Source organism: Delphinus delphis, chromosome 20 (assembly GCF_949987515.2).
Source record: "Delphinus delphis chromosome 20, mDelDel1.2, whole genome shotgun sequence".
Classification (NCBI taxonomy): Eukaryota; Metazoa; Chordata; class Mammalia; order Artiodactyla; family Delphinidae; genus Delphinus; species Delphinus delphis.
The window spans coordinates 33,407,382-33,431,193 of NC_082702.1; positions in this window are offsets into that span (position 1 = coordinate 33,407,382).

Here is a 23,812-nt window from a genome sequence, read left to right on the forward strand (position 1 = left end):
AATGTTGCAATGAACATGAAGGGGCAGATATCCCTTTGAGTGAGCGTTATCATTTCCTTCAGATAAATACCTAGAAGTGGAATTGCTGAATCCTATGATAGTTCTATTTTTAATTTTTTGAAAAGCCTTCATACTGTTTTCTATAGAGGCTGCACCAATTTACATTCCCACTAGCAAGTGCACTAGGTTACCTTTTCTCCACATCCTTTCCAATACTTGTTATTTCTTGTCTTTTTGATAATAGCCATTATAACAAGTATGAGGTGACTATATTTTTAATTTGCATTTTCATAATGGCTGATAATGTTGGGCATCATACATGTACTTATTTGCCATTTTTATATCTTGTTTGGTGAAGTGTGTGTTCAAATCTTCTGCAATTAAAAAAAATGTGTGGTTTGCTTTCTTGAGTTTTGAGATTTTTAAAATATTCTGGACATATATTCTGGATGCAAGTCCTTTGTCAGATGTGTTTTCTGCAAATATTTTATCTCAGAATGTGGTTTGCCTTTTCGTTCTGTTAATTGTGTCTTTTACAGAGAAGTTTATAATTTTGATTTATCCTATTTAACAATTCATTAGTTTTTTTTAATGGATCGTGATTTTGGCATTGTAGCTAAGAATATTTGCCTAACCCAAGTCATAAATACTTTCTCCTATTTTTATTTTAGAAATTTTATAGGTTTAGGGTTTACATTTAGATAACTAATACATTTTGTGTTTACCACAGTTTGTTTATTCATTAAACTATTGAAAGACATCTTGGTTACTGCCAACTTTTTGGAATTATGAATAAAGCTATGGTAAACTTGTGTCCAAGTTTATAAAAGTGGATGTAACTTTTCAACTCCTTTGGGTAAATACCAAGGAGCATGATTGCTGGATCATATGGTAAGACTATGATTAGCTTTGTAAGAAACTGCCACACTACCTCCCAATAGGCTGTACTGTTTTGCCTTCATAACAGCAATGAGTTGGAGTTTCTGTTACTCCACATCCTCGCTGGTATTTGGTGTTGTCAGTGTTTTGGAGTTTAGTCATTCTAATATACGTGTAGTGGTATCTCATTGCTGTTTTATTTTCCTTCACTCTTAAAGGATATTGTCCCCTTAGTACAGAGTCCTGAGTTGAGGATTTTCTTTTTCTTTCAGCACCTTAAAAATGTCACTTTGTTCCCTTCTGGCTTATATGGCTTCTGATGAGAAGTTCTTCTGTAATTAATATCTTTGTTCCTTTTAATGTAATATGTCTTTTTCCTCTGACTGCCTTCAAGATTTTCTCCTTATGTTTTGTTTCCAGCAGTTTGAATGTGATATTTCATTTATTTACTTGAAAGATCCTGTTTGGTGTTCTTGGAACTTCTTGGATCTTTGATTTCACATCTTCCATTATTTTTGGAAAATATTTGCCATTATCTTTTCAAATGTTTCTTCTGCCCTGTTCTTTCTCTTTTCCATTGAGGAGTCCAATTACATGTGTATTGGACCTTTTGTTATTGTCTTGAAGCTCTTGCATACTCTGTTCTTTTTTTTTTTTTTTTTGACTCTTTCTCTGCATTTCAGTTTGGATAATTTCTGTGACCTAACTTCAAATTCACTGATTCTTTCCTCAGTTGCCTAGAGTACTGATGAACCCACCAAAAGCATTATTTCTTTTACCATTTTCCCCTAGCATTCCATTTGATTCTTTCTTCTAGTTTTCATCTCTCTGTTAAAATTCTCCATTTGTTCATTTATATTTTTCACCTTTACCACTGGAGTTAAAGCAAGTTACTTTTCATTCCTTGTCTTAAGGACTTAAGAAATTTTAAATTCTTTGTCTGATATTTTGAACTATCGTGAGTCTAATTCCATTGATTATTTTGTCTCTTGACAATGGTTTTTTGTTTTTTGTTTTTTCTTTCTGATCTTGAGTCTCATCACTTTTGGTTGAATGGGAGATATTCTCTGTAGAACAGTAGAGACTAAGGTGTATGCCAGGAAAGAGACATAGCTCTTTTTCTGTTAGGCTATTAGTGTGTGGAGTTCAATTAATTTACCCAGGAGGTGTGCTGCGTTTGTGTTTTGTTGTTACAGTGGTTCCTCTCAGTAAATCACTGGCTTCAAATTCCTTCGATTACTTTCTGCTTAGGTTGGGGTTGGGTGTTGGAGGACTTCTCTCAGTTCTTCTGTTCTACTCTAGATTTAGACTTCTCTTATCAGTATGAGCATCAAGAGAGCTTTTCCCTAAGTTTTGTACCTTTCCCCTGAATTAGACTGCTGTTATGTGTGACTTAGTCGTTGCTACCTGGTGGTATGTGTCGGGGGGGGGGGGGGCGGATTCTGTCTCATTGTAGCCTCAGTCTTAGGCACACCCATTGTTTCTTGGTCTTGAAGATGAGGATTTTTCAGTGATTCTGCCCTTACCTAGTGGGTAGCATTAGGGTGTTTCTAATGGTAGGTCTAGGATGGAGTCTTGCCCCTTCTTGAGGTAGAGGATTATTATTAATTATTGTTTCCTTCCAGTTGCTTCAATGGGTCTTCACCTGTGCTGTGTGGGCCGCAGGGTTTCCTGCTTATGACTTTTGTTCTTTAGGGGAGATAGGAGAGAAGGATCTGTATGGGGCTTTGTGCCTTTCCTGCAGTGAATTGCTGCTCCTTTCTGCCAGGCCAGCACCAGTCAGGGAAGCTATCTCTGGTTTCCCACTCTACTCCCACTTTTCTCACGAGCATGGCATTAGTTTGTTAGGCTTGCCACAACAAAGGACCTCAAACTGGGTCACTTAAATAGCAGAAATTTATTGTCTTGTGGGCTAGAAGTCTAGAAATCTATCATCAAGGTGTTGGCAGGTTTGGTTCCTTCTAAGGTCTGTGAGGGAAGGATCTGTTCCACGCCTTTACCTGACGTGTAGGTGGCCACCTTCTTCTCATGTCTCTTTGTATCGTCTTCCCTCTATGTGTATCTCTGTCCAGATTTCCCCTTTTTATGAAAACACTGGTCATATTGGATTAGTGCTCACTGTAATGACCTCGTTTTAACTTGATTATCTCTATAAAGACCCTGTCTCCAAATAAGACCACATTCTGAGTTACTGGGGATTATGACTTCAACATATAAATTTTCAAACCATAACAAGCACCCATTAGGTTCTATGGGGAAGAATCTAGAAATGGACTACAGACACTCACTGTGTCTATAGCTCCTAGGGGTTCTATCCTTCAGCAGTTTGGTAACAATTTTAACGGAAATATTTTTACCTGCTTCTATGGTGGCTTTGTCTTTGTCAAGTGCTGTGTCTTAGGTAAAGCAGTGCTGTGTTTTCATCTCCCCTCGGAGATATCTGTCTTTCCTTAGGCTACTTGGTTGCTGTGACCACAGCTCTCCAAAAGATTTGACTGAAGTTATAGTTTCGTTGATTATCCGGCTTTTCCTTATTGTTAGGTGGGAGTGATACTCTTTCCAGATTTACACATACTAAGGGAGAGAAGGTGACACTTTAAAAATCTGTTTACAATTTTTCATTACTATATGAATAAATACAGTTCATTTTTATGTTGATCTTTTTAAAAAATTTAATTTAATATATTTATTTTTGGCTGCATTGGGTCTTCGTTGCTGCATGTGGGCTTTCTCTAGTTGGGGTGAGTATGAGCTACTCTTTGTTGTGGCGTGCAGGCTTCTCATTGCAGTGGCTTCTCTTGTTGTGGAGCATGGGCTCTAGGTGCACGAGCTTCAGTAGTTGCAGCATGTGGGCTCAGTAGTTGTGGCTCACGGGCTCTAGAGCACAGGGTCAGTAGTTGTGGTGCACAGGCTTAGTTGCTCCATGGCATGTGGGATCTTCCTGGACCAGAGCTTGAACCCATGTCCCCTGCATTGGCAGGCGGATTCTTAACCACTGCGCCACCAGGGAAGTCCCTATGTTGATCTTCTGGGTAGACTTCCTTGGGTTTTCTATGAAGACAATCTTATAATTTGAAAATAGGGTTAGTTTTATTTCTTCTTTTTAAATATATGTATTATTATTTATATTTATACATTTATCTGTTTATCTATCTACCTATCTTGACTAGTTGCACTGGCTAGGACCTTCAGTATAATGTGGAATAGAAGTGGGGAGGGTGAATATCCTTGTCTTGTCCACTCTGCAGAAAAGTATTCAGCCTTCACCATGACGTATGATGTTAGCTGACCCGGGTTTTTCCTAAATGCCCTTTATTAGCTTAAAGAAAGCTTTCTTCTATTCCTAGTTTGTTGAGGGTTATTTACCATGAATGGATGTTGGCTTTTGTCAAATGCTTTTTGACAAGGCATTTTCAACCTGGTTGACTCTTCTTACTTCTTGAGAAGAAATACTTGTACAAAAATTATAGAGTGACTTGAGTAAAGCATTTCAGTAATGGCTATAATCCCAGGTTACCAGGAGTTTAAAATGACTGTTACTTCAGTCTCACCTTGTGATTTATAAACAATTATTTAGTATCAATCAGGTTAGTAGGGTTTTCTACTCAAGTGAGAGTTTTGGCTATAGAATTACCAAAGGGCTGCATTATAAATAAATGTCACCTCCAAAGTAGTCCCGGATGTGTTATCACAAAAAGCATTTTAGTTACTCTGTTTTTATTTTCTGCTATGTTTTGGGCATTGTGCTTGGTGTCTGGCATCCAGTATCTCATTTAGTCTTAACGAAAACTCTGAAAAGTTGGTATTGACATCTTCAGGATATTACAAGGTTTAAGAGTATGAACACTGAAGACCAACTGCCAGGGTTCATATTTCAGCTCTACCACTTGCTGAATGGGCACAAGCAAGTCATTTAACCTCACTTAATTCATTGCTTCACGTGTAGAATAGGGAAAAGAATAACAATATGAGTAGTTGTTAAGAGATTTAAATGAAGCTCTTCAATATGACACCTTAACATATTTTCTGGTGCATTGTAAACACTACATCAAAGTTAGATATACATCCTGCTATCTTACAGATGAGGAAATGGAGAGATATGGAAACAAATTCATATAACTAATGTAAGTCAGAGTTTAGATTCAAATCTAAGCCTAGCTGCTTCCAAAGCACACCCTCCCTCCCCCCATCATGCTGCTGTTTTCTTATGTTCTGATTAGGAAGAGAATATTTTGCTAATATATAGTGTCATTATATATCCTAGTTTATGCCTGTTGTCTCAGTGCAATTATTAATTGTGCCCCCTTTAACTCTTATGATTGTCCATTTTAGATAATAATTTATATGATCACTCTACTAATAACCCACATTCTAATTTATGTTTCAGTGGCAAATTATTATTTTTATTTCTAAATTTTCCTGTGGTCCAGACTCTCCAACACACACACACACACACACACACACACACACACACACACACACACACAGAGAATCTAGCCTACAGTGGATTTTGTAAGGAAGTTGCAGATACTATGTGTGTTTTGCATCTAAGACATTAATCACAATTTAGCAACTTCATGGCTTTATGCAGCGTAAACATACACCCTTTCAAAAATCTTATCTTTTAAAAAAACTTTATTTATTTGGTCACACCAGGTCTCAGTTGCGTCAGGCTGGCTCCTTATTTGCAGCTTGTGGCTCCGTATACTGACACAATTGCAAATCTGTTCCTCATGTTGGGAGCGCCATACCAATTCCACATGAATGGATACACATTGAAGTTGACTACTGTTGAAATGAATTTGGGCTATTAATAAAATGCTATTGGTTGTCCAGACCAGAAAAATATGGTCTAGTAGACAATTAGAGTCTATGAATGGTTTGTAGGTGTGATTCTTTTGGGGACTTGTTTCAGAGAGAGGAAGATAAAGGCTATGAGGTATTTCCAACATAAGGTTTTGCCCCTTAATGGGAATTTAGCTCATATCTGACTTTTCTTAGTATTTTCTTAGTAGTTCTATAGATCAATTTTATTAGTCCTTTAAATAAACATTCTTATTGTGAGGAAAAGTATCTTCCTTTGTTGCTTTCACTTTTAAACATACAGTATAACTGAAGTGTCTGTGCATATGTCATAACTGAAATGTTTGCGTTAGTGAGGCTCAAAGTGAGAGCCAAGAATTTTTTTTTTTTTTTTTGCGGTACACGGGCCTCTCACTGCTGTGGACTCTCCTGTTGCGGAGCACAGGCTCCGGATGCACAGGCTCAGTGGCCACGGCTCACGGGCCTATCCGCTCCGCGGCATGTGGGATCCTCCCGGACCGGGGCACGAACCCGTGTCCCCTGCATTGGCAGGCGGACTCCCAACCACTGTGCCACCAGGGAAGCCCGAGAGCCAAGAATTTTATTTTCCATAGATGCTAAATCTTTATAGAGACCCAAATTCAAACAATTTTATTTTTATTCCTTTGAGGCTTGGTGCTATTCACACCTTTATATTCCTTATAGCCAGTATTTTATTTTACAATGTATATTTCAGTCTCAAGATAGTTAAATTAATTCCTTTTATACTACATTTTATGAACACCTGTTTTCAATTGTCATTGGAGGCCTACCATAAGCCATGTGTTTAGCCTTTTGCTCACCCAGTCATATTCAGTAAAAAAAATAGACTTTCAACGGAAGAAATCCCCTGTGGAGTAGGAAACACAGCTGTTTCATCGTACTAGACAGCCTGCAGAGAGATACTGTTTTCCTTGGGAAAAAGGACACTCAAGTTTTGAGAATCTAGGTACTGCACCATTGGGGAAAAAGATGAAAAGAAAATAGACCATCCTTTTCAATTCTATTGTGCAGAATATAAAGAAACTCTTTGTTCAGATTTCATGTCCTCCTCCTCCTTTCTCAATCTTTAAGTCTTTTAAAATTCTACCCTTAACTAAATGGGTAAGCTGCAAAAAAAATTAAGCTTAAAAATATACCAGGAATACAGAATGAAGAGAGGTGATTGATCTTTGAGTAGGTATCCAACAGTGCAATGAAATTCTCAAGCAGGTTCCTTTTTATTTCAAAATGGGTTTGATTCAGAGAGATTTTATAGCTGCTAAATCATGCGGTTGGCAGAGATTGTGCGCACTTCTTACAGTTACTTTGAAAGATGTCAGATTTGGCAAAGGCAGTAAAAATACTGGGATTTACTGAGTTTGCTTTTTTTTTTCCTCTTCTAGAGAATGCTCTAAAATTCAGTGTGCTCAGAAGTAATACAGTACAATTCTTCAAAGTGTGCAGAATTGCAGATTTCACAGAAAGAGTGTGGCTTTCTCAGCCAGTGTGTTGCAACTACATCTTTGGCAAAAGCCTATGTTAGTTACAAAAGGCTCTTTACCACCAGTGTACTTTCAGTGTCATTGCCATTGGCATCTGAAAGCTGCTCATTTCCAGCATGATAGATAGTTCCTCAACAGCCTTACTTTGTTCATCCAGAGAGGAGGTCTGAAGCAGCACTTCTGGCCAGGTAGGCATATCTACACGAGGCCACTACCCTATATTGGTGCAGTATTGATGCACCATGAGCATGGCTCTGGTTTGATGAATGCCTTGGTTTGATTATCAGTTCCACTGGTGACTTGCATAACCTTTCCAAGCCCCAGCTTTACTAAGTGTAAATGGAGGCAACAGACAATTTTATTAGGCTGCTAGGAGATTAAATGAGATACAAAGTGCTTAAGACAGATACATAAGTGTCAATAAATGCCATTATAACTATTGTCATTATGATGTTCAATGAATGGAATTTATTATTATTAGATTATCTCCAGTCCAAGAGAATAGATTATTATTCATAAAGTTCACATTTGTTTTCATGACACAAATGATGCAATTGTTACTACTAAACTTATAATTACAATACCTCACTTCTGTCTTGTCTGGAAGAAAGTGATACCGACTGTCTGTGAGTCCCTAAATGCTGTTCTGCTACCAGTCAGATTCAGATTGCTATCTCTATTTGTACATTAAAAAAGTTAGCTTTTTAAAGCTAATTTTGTTCCTAAAGCCAAGCTCATGGCCCCTGTGATAGATAAATGTGTATTAATATACAACAATATATACAGTATAATTGAAGGATGCACCCAACTGATGTGATCTAGGTAATCTGCTAAGAAATTGCTCATTCCTAGCAGATCATATATAAATCCATTCCTAAAATCCATTGGCATCTGCAGCTCAAAGAAGCCTTGATTATAGGACAGGAAATCAGAGTAGTGCTATAATTCAAAGCACTTCACTTTCTGATATCCAGAGCTCTATAAATGTGGCTTTTTAAAATGTATCTGCTATGTGCTAGTCAGTGTGACAATTTAAAATTTTTTATCCTTAAAACAATCTTATCGTCCCCATTTCCAGATGAAGACACTTTCTTGTTTTAGAGGAAAATTTTGTTAATTAATATGACCTTTGACCTTAACACTTTGAGATGCATTTATTCAGTCATTTATTCTCTTTCACGTAGGAATAGGCTGTCTTATCAATTACTATAACCCTAGTGGCCAACACAGTGCCTGAAACATAGTACACGTTCTGTAAATATTTTAAGTGTGTGCATAAATGCTAATATAGAGATTCTGAAGAACTATAATGTCTTCATTTTCTATATCTCTTTTAAAACCTATCCCTAACTATAATAAAGTATACAAGCCCCTGGTTCCTTGAATGAATGGTAAGGATGGATTACGGTGCAAACCAAGACTGTGGAAGCTTCAGGGATTACTCCAAACTGTGACTAAACCTCTATTGTAGGACTAATGGGATTAGGCAGAAATTAAACCATCAAGGCAAGTAAGATGATGGAAGCATTTAACTAAATCTCCCAACTGTGCCAACTGGAATAAATATGAACGAGCAGGTCCAATGTTATAGATGGTTGATAGATAATTGAGGGGCAGATATTGTAGGCTACTTTCTTATTCTGTTTTCTTCATAAAAGTCCAAGGAATATGCTATAAAATGTAAATTGGTTTGTCCCACATTCTCACTTAAAATGCACTCGTGTCTTGTGGCATTTTTAATGTAACATAAGCGCTACCATGACCTACCACATCCTATATGATCTAGACTTTTTGCCGCCAAACTGTCCTCTCAGTTGTATACTCCAATCACACTGCTCTTTGCATCTCAAAATCTTTTTCTTATTGTTCCCTTACCTGGAATTTTTCACAGCCCTTTTCATTTCTGATCTTCAATTTCAGCTCAAATGTCACCCTCAGACCTTCCCAGGCTATTGCATCTAAATTGCCCTCCATCTTCAGACTCTATCACAGTGCCTTGATGATTTCAGCTTGTGATAAATGCAATGAAAGGAGTCATTTCTGACTAGGTGTCCTCCAAAATAATGAAGTCAACAAATAAGTTTTATGTGAGTGGGGAGCTTCTTTTTTCCCCCATATTTAAGACTGATAAAAGCCTAGAATTTGGTATGTTCTTAACAAATATTTGTGGTACATATTACTGTCTGAAGAATGCAATGCTGGGTACTATGGGCTGGCCTAAAATATGATAGATTTATGATTTTGACGATCTGATTGTTCTTAAAATGACAAGGGACATTATGCTGCTTGACAGTTAGGGATTGGTATCACAGCACAGAAAGCTGTGTGCCAAAACCTGTACAGAGGGGACCAGCAGCAAATGAAAACTAATGTTGGGGTTGAGGGCATGCAGATAATATAACCTGCCTGGACGACAGCCCTAAGAGAGGATTGTGATGGTTAATTTTGTTTTACTTGGCTGGGCCATGGTATTCAGATATTTGGTCAAACATTATTCTGGATTTTTCTGTGACGGGTGTTTTTAGATGAGATTAACATTTACATTGGTGAACTTTAAGTAAAGCAGATTGCCCTCCTAGATGTGGGTGGGCCCCATCCAATAACTGAAGGTGTGAATAGAACAAAAGACTGACCTCCCCTGAGTAAAAGGGAATTCTGCCAGCAGACAGCCTTTGGGCTTGAACTGAAACATTGGGCTCTTCCCTGAGTCTCCAGCCTACTGGCCTACCCTGCAGATTTTGGACTTGATAGACTCCATAATCATGTGAGCCAATTCCTTAAAATAAATCTCTATACACATTCTATTTGTTCTTTTTCTCTGGAGAACCCTGAAAAATACAAGGATACTGGGGTGAAGGATCCAAAAAGCTCTGAGAGGTTAGAGATAATTGCAATAATCATAGCAGAAGGCTTATCACAGTTGGTGAGACATTGGCTGGGGTGTTTCCATTTTGAAGTCCAGTAGGATAGTGGTCATACCTGGGAATCTGTCCAAATAAAGTAGTATTTCCCTTAGTGGCTTGGAAGTGTGCCAAAAAAGCTACAATTTAGAGAATGGTCAGAAACAGTAAGCAGCAAGCCATCAGATGGAGTTGATAGGACGCCACAGATACACTGTACAACTTTTCTGAGGAAAGATGAAATGGGAACCTGTAGTAGCAAAGATAAGGCTATCATCAGGGGCTATCTCACATGCTTTATATGCATTATCTTACTTAATGCCCTCAAGCAAGCCTTCAGGGTAGATGAGAATATTCCTGTATTACAAGTGAGAAAACAGCCTCAGAAGAGTGAAATTACTTTGCCAAATTCACATAGCTGGTAGGTGCTGGTGACAGGACTCACACCCAAGCATGCTGTCTAGCATCTGTCTTGGCCTGCTGTTGTGTTTCCTTTAGCACATTGGCTCCGAAAGACACTTGAGGGTAGGAGTTGGTAGAACTTCAGAACTTAGAAGGTCGTATGGAAGCACTGGATCCTTGGATTAAAACAAAACTGTGTTTCATATTTTTAGTGCCTTCATTTTTGAAATGATTAGTATTATCAAGTGGACATAACATCTAGAATGATTTTTCACAGTTGAAATCTCTGACTGCATGAAATTTCATGTACTGTATTTTAGAGTGGTATATCCATTCCGTTCCACTGCCCTCTAGAAGATTGTGAGAAGTGTGCACATGAAGGGAAAAATGATACACGCTATATCTCTTTAGGTATTAAAAGTACTTGAGTATAAGAAAATGTCTTCTTTTAAGAGGCCATGCATTCATATGAATCACCTCTCCCCATCTACTCTAATTAAACGTTGTACTGTATTTCTTCATTGTGAAGAAGTTCAGGAAAAATATGGACAGATATGTGCAGACTCAAATTTATTTTGAAAGGAAAAGCTGTCTCTCTGTCTCAATTTCTAGTACCTTTATTTCCATCCTGTGTGGCCTGTACCTTTGTCGCTTTGTCACCAGCATGATTAGTGAGAAGTACAAGGAACATCGTTCAACTTTGTATTTGTCTCAGCTAGATTATAAGCAGAAACACAAAATAATATAGGTAGAAAAGTATTTTTAAATCTTGTGTTTCAGAAATAATACCTATCTCAATAATAGCATCTGAATGCATACCCACCATAAACTAGGCAGTGTTCTGGCAGAATTAAATATGTTGTCACACCTAATTCTCACAACAATCATGTTTCCTCATTGACTTATTTATAAATTGAGATTTGGAGAAGTTAATATGTTACCAACGTCACAACCTCGGATAGGAATCTAACCAGGATTCAAACTCAACCTTGTCTGTTCCTCAAGCTCATGTTTTTTTGCTGTGAATATACCTCTAACTTGCTGAAATCTCTACAAAGACTTGTGCTGCCCAGTGATCCATGAGACAAGGGGAAAACTCCACGCTATTTCTTAGAACAGCGGATCCTTAAGTAACATGCAGTGAAAGAATTTGGGTATCAGAAATTCCAGCTGGGAGTGTGGCCAACCAGATGAGCTGAAGCCTCAGGGAGGCTGCATGAGAATTTGGACATTTTCTCATATTTTAACAAGAAACAGCAAATTTTCACACACAAAGAAATAAAATTTGACACATGCAAGAAGCCTGTTGTTGGGTCAAAAATTCTTCCCTGGGCTCTTCAGGCATCTGTTTCCCAGCAACTCCTCGAGGTCAAAGACCATTTTCCCTTCTGGTTCCTAAATCTACAAGACCATCTCAACGCTGTATCTAGCCGACGCCTCTTTGCAATTGGAACAGTAGACATATTTTCTCTCTTGTTGTCTCCTCATGCAGTCAGCTTCCTTCTGTTGCTAGCTTGAGGGGTTATCTCTCTTTAGTCACAGCACAGGGCAATGTTTTTGTAGCCTTATTATGGAATTGTGTTCCATGTTTTCTCTTTCATCCAACAAGTGTGTCTAATAGAATTATAATACACAAACCAGTCTTGCCATCCTGATGCTGTATTTCATGGTACATGAGACTGTGTGATGACTAGAATATCCTCCTGACCCGAAGATGTGATGGTTCTGTGACTAGGTTTGATTTGTGTAGAAAAAACACTGGAATAACTACTTGATTCCTCTTCTTCCTGTCTTTCTCTCTCAAGATTTCTCAACAGTGGCACTATTGACATTTTGGGCTGGAAAATTCCTTGTCGTGAAGGGCTGCCCTGTGCCTTGTAGGTGTTTAGCAGCATCCCTGGGCTATGATCCCGGTAGCAACCCGCCCCCCACCCCCCACCTCAGTTGTGACAGCCAGAAATATCTCCACATATTGTCAAGTGTTTCCTGGAAGGTAAAATAGTCCCTGGTTGAAATCATGGTTCCCTCTTTTTTCTCCCTCTTCTCTCTCTCTCTGCCTCTCTCTCACACACACACTCACATGCACGCACGCATGCACACACACGCTAGCACTTTGAAGGGACAGGTTTCATACTAAAATTACCAGTTGTATGTGTGGTACTTATATGGTTTTGTGCATTTGACTATGGAAGAAATTCTTCTACATCCAAAAATACATGGCTACCTGTTTCTTTAAAGATAAAACTTGAGGTTTTGTAAATCCTTAGGCCTGTGCAAAACTTTGAAACCATCTGGAGTTGAACCAGCCCCAAAGCCTAACTCACCTGCCCTGGAACTTGCAGATGGAAAGCTTGGGGGGAGGAGGGACTGGACGTGGGAATCATCTCAACTTTATAAACATGAAAGCTTAGGAATAAATTGCTTTTAGCTCCCAAACAATTGTGGCTTCTAGATTTCAATGCAAGGCAGTAATAAATGCTTCTTTCAGGTGCTCTCCACCCCACGTAATGGCACAGGGTCAGAATACCAGCAGGGAGGTCCAGGGTACAGAAACGCAGATGCCAGACAGGAAGAAGGGCCTGGCTTCCCTTGGGGTCTGGTGTGAATGGCAACCCTTTTCCTTCTCTGGGTGGGATTTTTTTTTTACACTTTAATGCAAACTATCTATTTCAGAATGTGTGACTTTCCCAGAAGTTAACAGAATTTCAGGTCCATCATGTGTACTCACTTACTGAACTCCACGTAGCGGTCCTCAAGGCTTGAGTATGAAAAAAGTTCTGATTCTTGAATTCAAGTGGCTTGCACACCATTTTAGAAGACAAAAACCTGTTGTATTATATCCTCTGAAGATTTTATTTTCACTACCTCAGTTTCTCCTTCCTTGAGGTAATTCTGTACTGAATAACAGTTCTATCTTGCACTGTTCCCACTCTCCTGTCACATATTTGTTTACCTGTCTATGTCTCTGTGAAGGCTAGAGTGATAATGTGTTCAGATTTATATTCTCAGTGTCTTGCAGAGGTCTTGGCATGGGGTTAGCGGCAGTCTCTGCTCCATTTAATGACAGAGAGCAGTAAAAGCTTTCTGAAACTCTTTACTCCTTGGAGCCAGTGTCACTCCTGCTTTCCTCTCTGGCCTTACTTTACTTTTTTCTTTGTTTCCTTGGTCATTCCTACCCTATAAGACTCTTAGATACTGGACCTATAGAGATTTATCTTTGATTCTCCATTCTACTTACTTTGAATAATTCCCCTAAATGATCTAATCTGTTTTCATTGGTCTAACTGTAGAGACTGTTGATTCTCAAAGCTACTACCATCTGTCCTGACTTCCTTCCCAAGCTTTAGGCTTGTGAGCGCTTTGCTGGGTTTATCCACCTAGCGTTCCAAAGAAATTTCAATTTAACACATTCAAAACTTGGTGGATATTATCTTTTCGTCAACTGTAGTTAACTTCTTTAGTATTAAATCTCAACTGATAGCCCTATCAGCTTCCTAGCCATTCAATCCAGAAACATGTGGGTCACCATTAATTCTTCCTTCTCCCTCTTCCTGAATACTGTATTGGATTTTCTGCCAAATTCTGCTGCTTTTAACTTCTAAATTTTGTTTTGTTTTGGTTTTGTTTTTTGGTCAAGGCTATCCTCCCTTCTCTGTTTGTATCATTACTGTCCTAGTAAATGTCCTCCTCATCTTTCAATAGTCTCTTACCATCTCCCTGACTCCGGTCTTGCCTGTCTTAAATTTAACCTTCTCACTGCAGCCAGGATGAGTTATCTAAAAAGTAAGTCCAACTCTGATGCATTCCTCCCCACTCTAGAAACTGATAGTCTGTGGAATAAAGCCCAACGCTCTTCACGTGGCACGACTTGGCCCCATTCTACTTCTCCAGCCTCACTTGTTATGACTTGTTCTAGTTACTATTGCTGTGTAACAAGGTACCCTATAGTTTAACAGCTTAAAATAGCCCTCTTATTATGCTTACAGATTCTGTGGGTCAGGAATTCACATAGGACCCAACAGGGGTTGCTTTTCTCTGATCCACATTCTGGGGATTCAGTTGGGAAGACTCACTGGCTAAGCTGACGAGAAGGCTGGTGGCTAGAAACTTCTAAAGACTCATCTCATATCTGTTAGAGTGACTCAAATCAGAGTGCCTACATGTGGTTTGATTGGTTTATGGCATGGAGGCCTCGTGGAGTTAGGTTTCTTAGAGTATGGTTCAGGGCTCTGAGTATGAATGGCCCATTGAACAAGGTGGAAGCTGCATGGCCTTTTATGACGCAGCTTTGTGCATCACACAGAATCACTTTAGCAGTTCTCTCTTTGTGAAAGCAATCGCAAGGTCTGGTATACTAAAGAATATATCTGGTCTTTGTCCCTGGTTCCTGGCACAGAGTTTCAAGAATCCTTTGAATTCTCTGAGGGATTAGAGTGTCTTTTGTTATTCATAATGACCCCTCTTCAACCATATCTGAATTTATGCAGTGAGGTAACTCATAGTGGGGCCTCTAGATAGCTTTAGCATGGGGGCTGATTGACAGCAAAACCAACCATGTGATGAGAGGGTTGGAAATTTCGGTCCCATCCCCTGACCTCTCTAGTCCCTCTTAGAGGGTAGGGGGACTAGAGAGCTTCTTGGTTGGTGAGCATATTGATGTACTGGGAGGGTGACATACTCTGATTTCATGGGACCAGAAGCTCCAGTGCTTGGGACCTTTGCCCCATGTACCTGTTCAACTGGCTGTTCATTTATATCCTTTATAATAAAATGGTAATTTAAATATAGCACTTCCTTGAGTTTTGTGAGTTGTTCTAGCAAATTATTGAAACTGTAAGGGATCAGGGGAACCCCTGAATTTGTAGCCAAGCCTATTGGTCTTAAGTATAGTAGTCTCTGGCACCTGTAGCTGGGGCCCAAAGTAGGGGCCGTCTCATAGCACTGAGCCTTTTAGCCTGTGGGGTCTGTGCTATATCTGGGTAGTTAGTATCAGAATTTATTTGAATTGTAGGACACCTCGTTGGTTTTAGAAAATTGATGTTGGAAAGTGCAACCCCATCCAGATTCACAGTAGGGGACATAGACTCCCACCTTTTTGATAAGACGAATCTGAGTACTCCTCATATGTTTTTCCAGCTTTATTGACAAATTATATTACAATTTATAAAGTATACAATGTGATAATTTGATATACGTATATATTGTAAAAGAATTCCTACCGTCACATTAATTAACACATCTATCACCTCACATATTTATTCACTTTTTATTTTCTTTTGGTGAGAACACTTAAGTTCTGCTCTCTTAGCAAATTTCAGTTATACAATACTGTATTATCAACTCTAATCACAATGTTATACATTAGGTTCTCAGATCTTACTCATTTTATAACTGAAAGTTTGTACTCTTTTACCACCTCTCCCTCTTTCTCCTATTCCCCATCTCCTGGCAACCACCATTCTACTCTGTTTCTATGAGTTCAACTTTTTTTTTTCCAGGTTCTACACATAAGTGATACCACACACTGTTCATTTTTCTGTTGTGGGTTATTTCACTTAGCATAATGACCTTCAGGTTCATAAAAATGGTAGGATTCCCTTCTTTTTCAAGGCTGAAGAGTATTCCTCTGTGTGTGTGTGTGTGTGCGTGTGTGTGTGTGTGTGTGTGTGTGTATGTTTATCAATCATATTTTCTGTATCCAATGATCTGCTGACAAACTTATGTTGTTTCCATACCTTGGCTATTGTGAGTAATGCTGCAATGAACATTGGAGTACAGCTCTCTCTTCAAGATAGTAACTTTGTTTCCTTTGGATATATATCTGGGAGTGGGATTGCTGGATCATGTGGTAGTTTTATTTTTAATTTGAGGAACCTCTATACTGTTTTCCATAGTGGCTGTACCAGTTTACATTTCCATCAACAGTGTACAAGCGTTCCCTTTTCTCTACATTCTCACCATGATTTCTCTCTTGTGTTTTTGATGATAGCCATCCTAACAGTTACGAGGTGATACCATTTGTGGCTTTGATTTGCATTTCCCTGATATTAGTGATGTTGAGCACTTTTTTTGTAGCTGTTGGTCGTTTTCATGTCTTCCTTGGAAAAATGTCTATTCAGGTCCTTTGCCCATTTCTAAATTAGGTTTTTCGTTTTTTCTTGCTATTGAGTTGTATGGGTTCCAGGTATATTTTGGATATTAACTGCTTATCAGATATGTGGTTTGCAATTTTTTATCCCACTTCATAGGTTGCTTTTTCATTTTGTTGATAATTTCCTTTGCTGTGTAGAAGCTTTTTAGTTTGTTGTAGTCTCACTTGTTTATTTTTGCTTTTGTTGCCTTTTCTTTTAATGTCAAATCAAAATCATTGCTAAGACCAGTGAGCTTACCCATATGTTTTCTTCTAGTAGTTTTATGGTTTCATGTCTTATGTTCAAGTCTAATTCATTTTGAGTTGATTTCTGTATATGGTGTAAGATAGTAGTCCAGTTTCATTCTTTTGTATGTGGCTATCTAATTTTCTCAACACTGTTTATTGTAGAGACTATCCTTTCCCCATTGTATATTCTTGGCTCCTTTGTTGTAGATTAACTGACCATATGTGCATGGTTTATTTCTGGGCTCTTTATTCTGTTCTATTGATCTATGTGTCTGTTTTTATGCCAATACCATACTGTTTTGATTACTGTTGCTCTGTAATATAGTTTGAAATCACAACGCATGATAACCCCAGCTTTATTCTTCTTTCTCAAGGTTGCTTTGGCTATTTGGAGTCTTTTGTGGTTCCATACAAATTTTAGGAATGTTAGCTCTATTTCTCTGAAAAATGCCATTAAGAATTTGTTAGGGATTTCATTGCATCTGTAGATTGCTTTGGGTAGTATGGACATTTTAACAATATTAATTCTTCCAGTCCATGAGCATGGGATATCTTTCTACTTATTTGTGTCTTCTTCAGTTTCTTTCATCAGTGTCTTATAGTTTCCAGTGTACAGATCTTTTACCTCCTTGGTTAAATTTATTCCTAGGTCCTTTATTTATTTGATTGTAAATGTCATTTATTTCTGTAGAATATCTTTTCTATCCTTATTTACCTGGTTAATGGAGGATAAGGACCATGTCATTCCTCTTTATACTCCCAATAAAATTTAATAAAAGGCAAAAGTCAGTCGTAATTTAGTTTTTTTGTAGTTGGATATTTAGGACTTGGTGATTCAGATGCTGCAAATATCTCTAAGACATGTTAGCTGAGAGATCATAACTATATGGTATGCAAGTAACTACTGTCCCCTTCTCTGTCTGTGTAGATATTGTTAACCAATCAGAACACTCTACCCACTTAGGTCCTAACTTGACCTCAGAATATTTTCCAACACAAATTTCCAAAAGATTTTCCCAACTTCTTTCCTCTTTTTAATCAGAAAATAATTTAAATTTTCTTAATGATTTGACTTCTATATCAATTGATGTGCTGCTCTTAAATGTGGTATTGGAGGAAATAGAATTGGTAGGCAAAACAAAGAAGGAAACCACAATTGATTGGATATTTATTACATGCTACACCATTTACCTGCATCATCTTAAATTCTATCAACGGGTTTTTAACGTAAGTTTTGTCCCCATTATACAAATGAGATGACTGGAATTCAGAGGGTTAGAATCATTTGCCCAAAGTCACACAGCTGGCAAATATGATACAGGATTTAAACATGAGCAATTCTGTTTCAAGAGTTCCTCCATTTGTCTTCCTTTGGAACACCACCCTACTCAATCACTGTGCCTCTGAATAAAACAACTATCTCCCCTGCTTCTCACATGACTGCTGGGCACTGGTGCCTTCCTCAGGGTGCTTTAGTGACAGTGAGGTTATTAAGAAGCATGTGGTTCCTTTTCTACCCATCTAACTTCCTCCTCTGACTTAGTCCAAGTAAGGATTAATTTGCTAATTTTCACAGAGGCAAAAGTAGAAGTAAGTGGAGCTAAGCTTTAATGCCATCTCCTGTCCTTTTCCTCTTCAGATCTCAATAAGTTAAGAGATGTAGGAATTTTATGGTTACTTTCTCATCCCTTCAGGTAATGGCTAGCAAGGAACTGTCCTATCAGTAGCAGCATGGACCAAGTCCAGGCTCTGGTGCTTTAGGATTCTCCAAAGAGAGAGAAGGTCATTGGGCTTTTGCTTCATGAAGTTCCCTGGATGTTATCCTGACTCTTGTTGGAAGGGCCAGGAAGCAATGACTAGGCTTCCTTACTATATTAAATGTAATTAGAGATTTAGGAGCTGCACCACTCAGGCACAAATCCTTTAAAAAATATGTATTTAAATAAATATATGTTTATATATTTTATATTGGCTAAGCTAACCCTCCCACTTCAAAAACAGTATTGTCACCTCAGCTCGCATTGCTCTATTATGATCAGTGGCACTGAGCAGCTTTATATTCAAGGCTCACGAGTTTCAGTTACTTCAGGAGACAATCTGGTAACTGAAGATAGAAAGTCTCACTTCAGAGTGGCATTCACTAAGAATTTCATTCCATGGGGGATAGTCCAGAGGAATCTTACCAATATACTTTCCTTCTCCAAAATATGCGGTGCACATATAGTCAGTGTGTGTGCTTGTGTGTCTGTGTGTGTTTAGTGACTAAATATTAAAAAGTTCAGGCATTGTACATTTAGACACTCTCTGCTGTGATCATAGAGCATCTTATACAAATATCTGTCAGAGCACTTAACTGACTGAATTGTTACTCCCTATGTATCTACTCATTTTCTAGATCTTAAGCTTTTAGAGCATTTTCGAAGTAGTAGTATTAGTAATAACAAGAACAACAACTTATTGAGAATGGATCATGTGCCAGATACTACCCCATCTATACCTATTCACATATTTTGTCCTTACAACTGACCCTTTGATGTAGGTACTATAAGATCCCAGCCACTGAGGAAATTATGAGGATAGTGGTAATTCTAATGGACAGAAACTGGGATTGGCATAGAGGAGTACGCCTGTGGGAGATTGATTACCCTCCAGTTAAAAACACTCAGACCTAATTAGCTGTATATATAAGCCAAGGACTCAGGTGGCCAAGTCTAGAGCCGAGGTGTAAATAAAGAAGTAGCGTGTATATCTGAAAGAGTATGATCATTCGGGTCAGGCAAATCTGGTTTTAAGTTTTCTTTTGAAGGCTAGGAATAAAACCAATGTGTAAAAGAAGCAAATATTAGAAGCAACTTGTAGAATTGTTGCAAGAATTAGGATGCCTGCCGTTTCTAGTTGATGCCAATTATTAGCGGAATAAGAATTTTTTAAAGTTATTTCTAGGAATGAAGGTATAAGGGAACATGGGGCCAAGGACTCAGTTGTGTTATGGGGCTCTCCATGCGTGGAATAGTGGGAAGAAGAAGAGATGCCAATGGGGACAAAAGAGTAAAGAGGCAGAAAGAAAAGCAGAACAGGAATTTGTTCTGGGAATCTAATTCTTTGGTCAGGATTATCAAGGTTGAGGAATATGCAAACCAAGGTCATTGTGAAGAATGAAGTCACCTCTGAGAGGGAGGACCATTCTGATATAATTGGGACCACAAATACAAACTCAGAAATATTATTCTGATTTTCCCACAGACCCAATAAAATAAAGACCAGGATTCGTAGGAACCAGGGCTCAGCAAAGTTAACTGAAATATGAAGTTACATAGGGAGAAAATGGCAAAGACAGAGCTTGGGCCTATGTTTGGATTCACGTCCATAAGAATGGAGACTTACAAAGCAGAAACCCACTAGTGAGAGATGTGAAAATGATGATTTTTTTCCCTTTTCTTTAGAAGTCATGCCCAGTCATTGAAGTCAGCAGCTATTATGGAACTAACATTTTGGTAAACCCCTAGTTAGATTCTTCTGCATCTTTAAAAAGCCATAGATTAAACCAGGAAGAGATGCTATAGATCAGTAAATTTACACGTTTTATTTTTCCTGGGTCCTGCTCAGCTGCAGTGTTCAGTGAATGCAAGTGCAGTAAATACTTGGTCACAGATCCCATTTACATAACTATAGCCTGACAATGCAGGGAGTAAGAAAGTATCATTTTCTGTACCCTTTAGAATTACATGGAAATGATCAAGCTTTTTCTTTCTTTTCTTTATAAATTTGTTTATTTATTTATTTATTTTATTTTTGGCTACATTGGGTCTTCATTGCTGTGCGTGGACTCTCTCTAGTTGCATTGAGCTGGGGCTTCTCTTGTTGCGGAGCACGGGTTGAAGCACGTGGGTTTCGGTAATTGTAGCACGTGGGCTCAGTAGTTGTGGCTTGTGGGTTGTAGAGCACAGGCTCAGTAGTTGTGGCACACAGGCTTAGTTGCTCCACGGCATGTGGGATCTTCCCAGATGAGGGCTTGAACCCGTGTCCCCTGCATTGGCAGGCGGACTCCAAACAACTGCGCCACGAGGGAAGTCCCAACAAGCTTTTCTTTTTTCCTCAACAGTGGTTATGTAAAAGAAATATTTGTGATAATTTTTAAAAGCTTGTTTCAGTGCAAAAATAAAGCAGTTTATAAGACAAAGGAGACAAATAGCTAAATTAAGACAGTTGAATGATTACAATGTACACACACATAAGATCAAAAAGTGTGGTTAAATTGCACACTGAAATCACTAAAAGAGGAGAATTTTATTGCCAAATAATTAAATCTCTTTTTAAGTGTACTTTTTTTTCCTATACAAGCAAATTTAAAATCTTAGTGAATCTTTTCTTTTTTCCCTTGGAAAATATATTTGCCAGATTAAGTCTTTATCCTCAGCATGCAGAGTTTTCATAATTGTTTTGCTATTTTTGTTTATAAAAATGTCCAATAGAGGCCATGATGCCTGATTTTGCAGATCTATCATTTATATGCTGTGGGCAGGCAGGTAAAAGAGTGAAGTCATGAACTTCTGTCGCTCACTGAATAATAGTCATAGTTAACATTTACTGAGCATGTACTAAGTGTCAGGGACTCTGTGAATGCTTTAAGTGGATTGTCTACTTCAGTTAACTTAATGAATTAAATATGAGAGAACTGAAATGTAGAGAGATTAATCTAATTTCCCAGAATCAAATAATAAGGAAGTGGGAGGCTGAGATTCAAAGCAGCTATAGAGTCTGTACTCCTAATCAAGGGGTTACATTCTTCATTTTCTTATCAAATTGAAGACAAATTGTCAGTCCAGGCCTTCACACCCACTGGTTGCTAGACTAATGTAAACTTAACATTGAAAAAAAATCTGGTAGCTCTTAAATTTACATCTATGACATTTCTCCTTGATATATTTGGTTTTTCTAACAGTGGAAGATATTTGTTAATGAGCTTATATTGTCAGTAACTGACAGCTTTGTAACAAGATTTTTATTAGTGTTAACCATCATGGCAACAACAACATTAAAGAACAAGATAGTAACACCTAATATGTGCTGAGCATTTACATATGCCAAGAGTGATATTTAAAGAACATACGTGGTTTCTGCTTTTTCTTTGGGCATTTGCTACTCCAACCAGTCCATATTTAAAATGCCGGGAGGAGCTTCAAGTGGCGGAAGAGTAAGACGCGGAGATCACCTTCCTCCCCACATATAACATCAGAAATACATCTACTTGTGGAACAACTCCTACAGAACACCTACTGAACGCTGGCAGAAGACCTCAGACCTCCCAGAAGGCAAGAAACTTGCCATGTACCTGGGTAGGGCAAAAGAAAAAAGAAAAAAACAGTCAGAAGAATAGGGACGGGACCTGCACCAGTGGGAGCCATGAAGGAGGAAAGGTTTCCACATACTAGGAAGCCACTTCGCAGGCGGAGACTGTGGGTGGCGGAGGGGGAAAACTTTGGAGCCACGGAGGAGGGCGCAGCAACAGGGGTGCGGAGGGCAAAGGGGAGAGATTTCCGCACAGAGGATCGGTGCCGACCAGCACTCACCAGCCCGAGAGGCTTGTCTGCTCAGCCCTGGGGTGGGCGGTGCGGGGGGGGGGTTGGAGCTGAGGCTCGGGCTTCGGTCAGATCCCAGGTAGAGGACTGGGGTTGGCTGTGTGAACACAGCCTCAAGGGGGCTAGTGCACCACAGCTAGCTGGGAGGGAGTCCGGCAAGAGACTTTTTCTTGCCTCTTTGATTCCTGGTGCGTGAGGAGAGGGGATTAACAGCGCCACTTAAAGGAGCTCCAGAGATTGGTGTGAGCTGCAGCTATCAGTGCAGACCCCAGAGACAGGCATGGGACACTAAGGCTGCTAGTGCAGCCACCAAGAAGCCTGTGTGCAAGCACAGGTCACCATCCATACCTCCCCTCCCGGGAGCCTGTGCAGCCCGCCACTGCCAGGGTCCTGTGATCCAGGGACAACTTCCCCATGAGAACGCATGGCACGCCTAAGGCTGGTACAACGTCATGCTGGCCTCTGCCAATGCAGGCTCGCCCCGCATCCATACCCCTCCCTCCCCCCAGCCTGAGTGAGGCAGAGCCCCCGAATCAGCTGCACCTTTAACCCCGTCCTGTCTGAGCGGGGGAACAGACGCGCCCCAGCGACCTACACGCAGAGGCGGGTCCAAATCCAAAGCTGAACACCAGGAGCTGTGCGAACAAAGAAGAGAAAGGGAAATCTCACCCAGCAGCCTCAGAAGCAGTGGATTAAAGCTCCACAATCAACTTGATGTACCCTGCATCTGTGGAAAACATGAATAGACAACGAATCATGCCAAATTGAGGAGGTGGACTTTGGGAGCAAAGATATATATATATTTTTTTCCTTTTTTCTCTTTTTGTGACCATGTATGTGGATGCTTCTGTGTGTAATTTTGTCTGTATAGCTTTGCTTTTACCATTTGTCCTAGGGTTCTGTCTGTCCTTTTTTTTTTTAATTACTTAAAAATTTTTTTTTCTTAATATTTTTTATTTTAATAACTTTTAATTTATTTTACTTCATTTTTATTTTATTTTATCTTCTTTCTTTCCTTCTTTCTTTTTCTTCTTCCTTTTATTCTGAGCCGTATGGATGAAAGGCTCTTGGTACTCCAGCCAGGCATCAGGGCTGTGCTTCTGAGGTGGGAGAGCCAAGTTCAGGACACTGGTCCACAAGAGACCTCCCAGCTCCACATAATATCAAACGGCAAAAATCCCCCAGACATCTCCATCTCAACACCAAGACCCAGCTTCACTCAATGACCAGCAAGCTACAGTGCTGGACACCCTATGCCAAACAACTAGAAACAGGAAAATAACCCCATCCATTAGCAGAGAGGTTGCCTAAAATCATAATAAGTCCACAGACACCCCAAAACACACC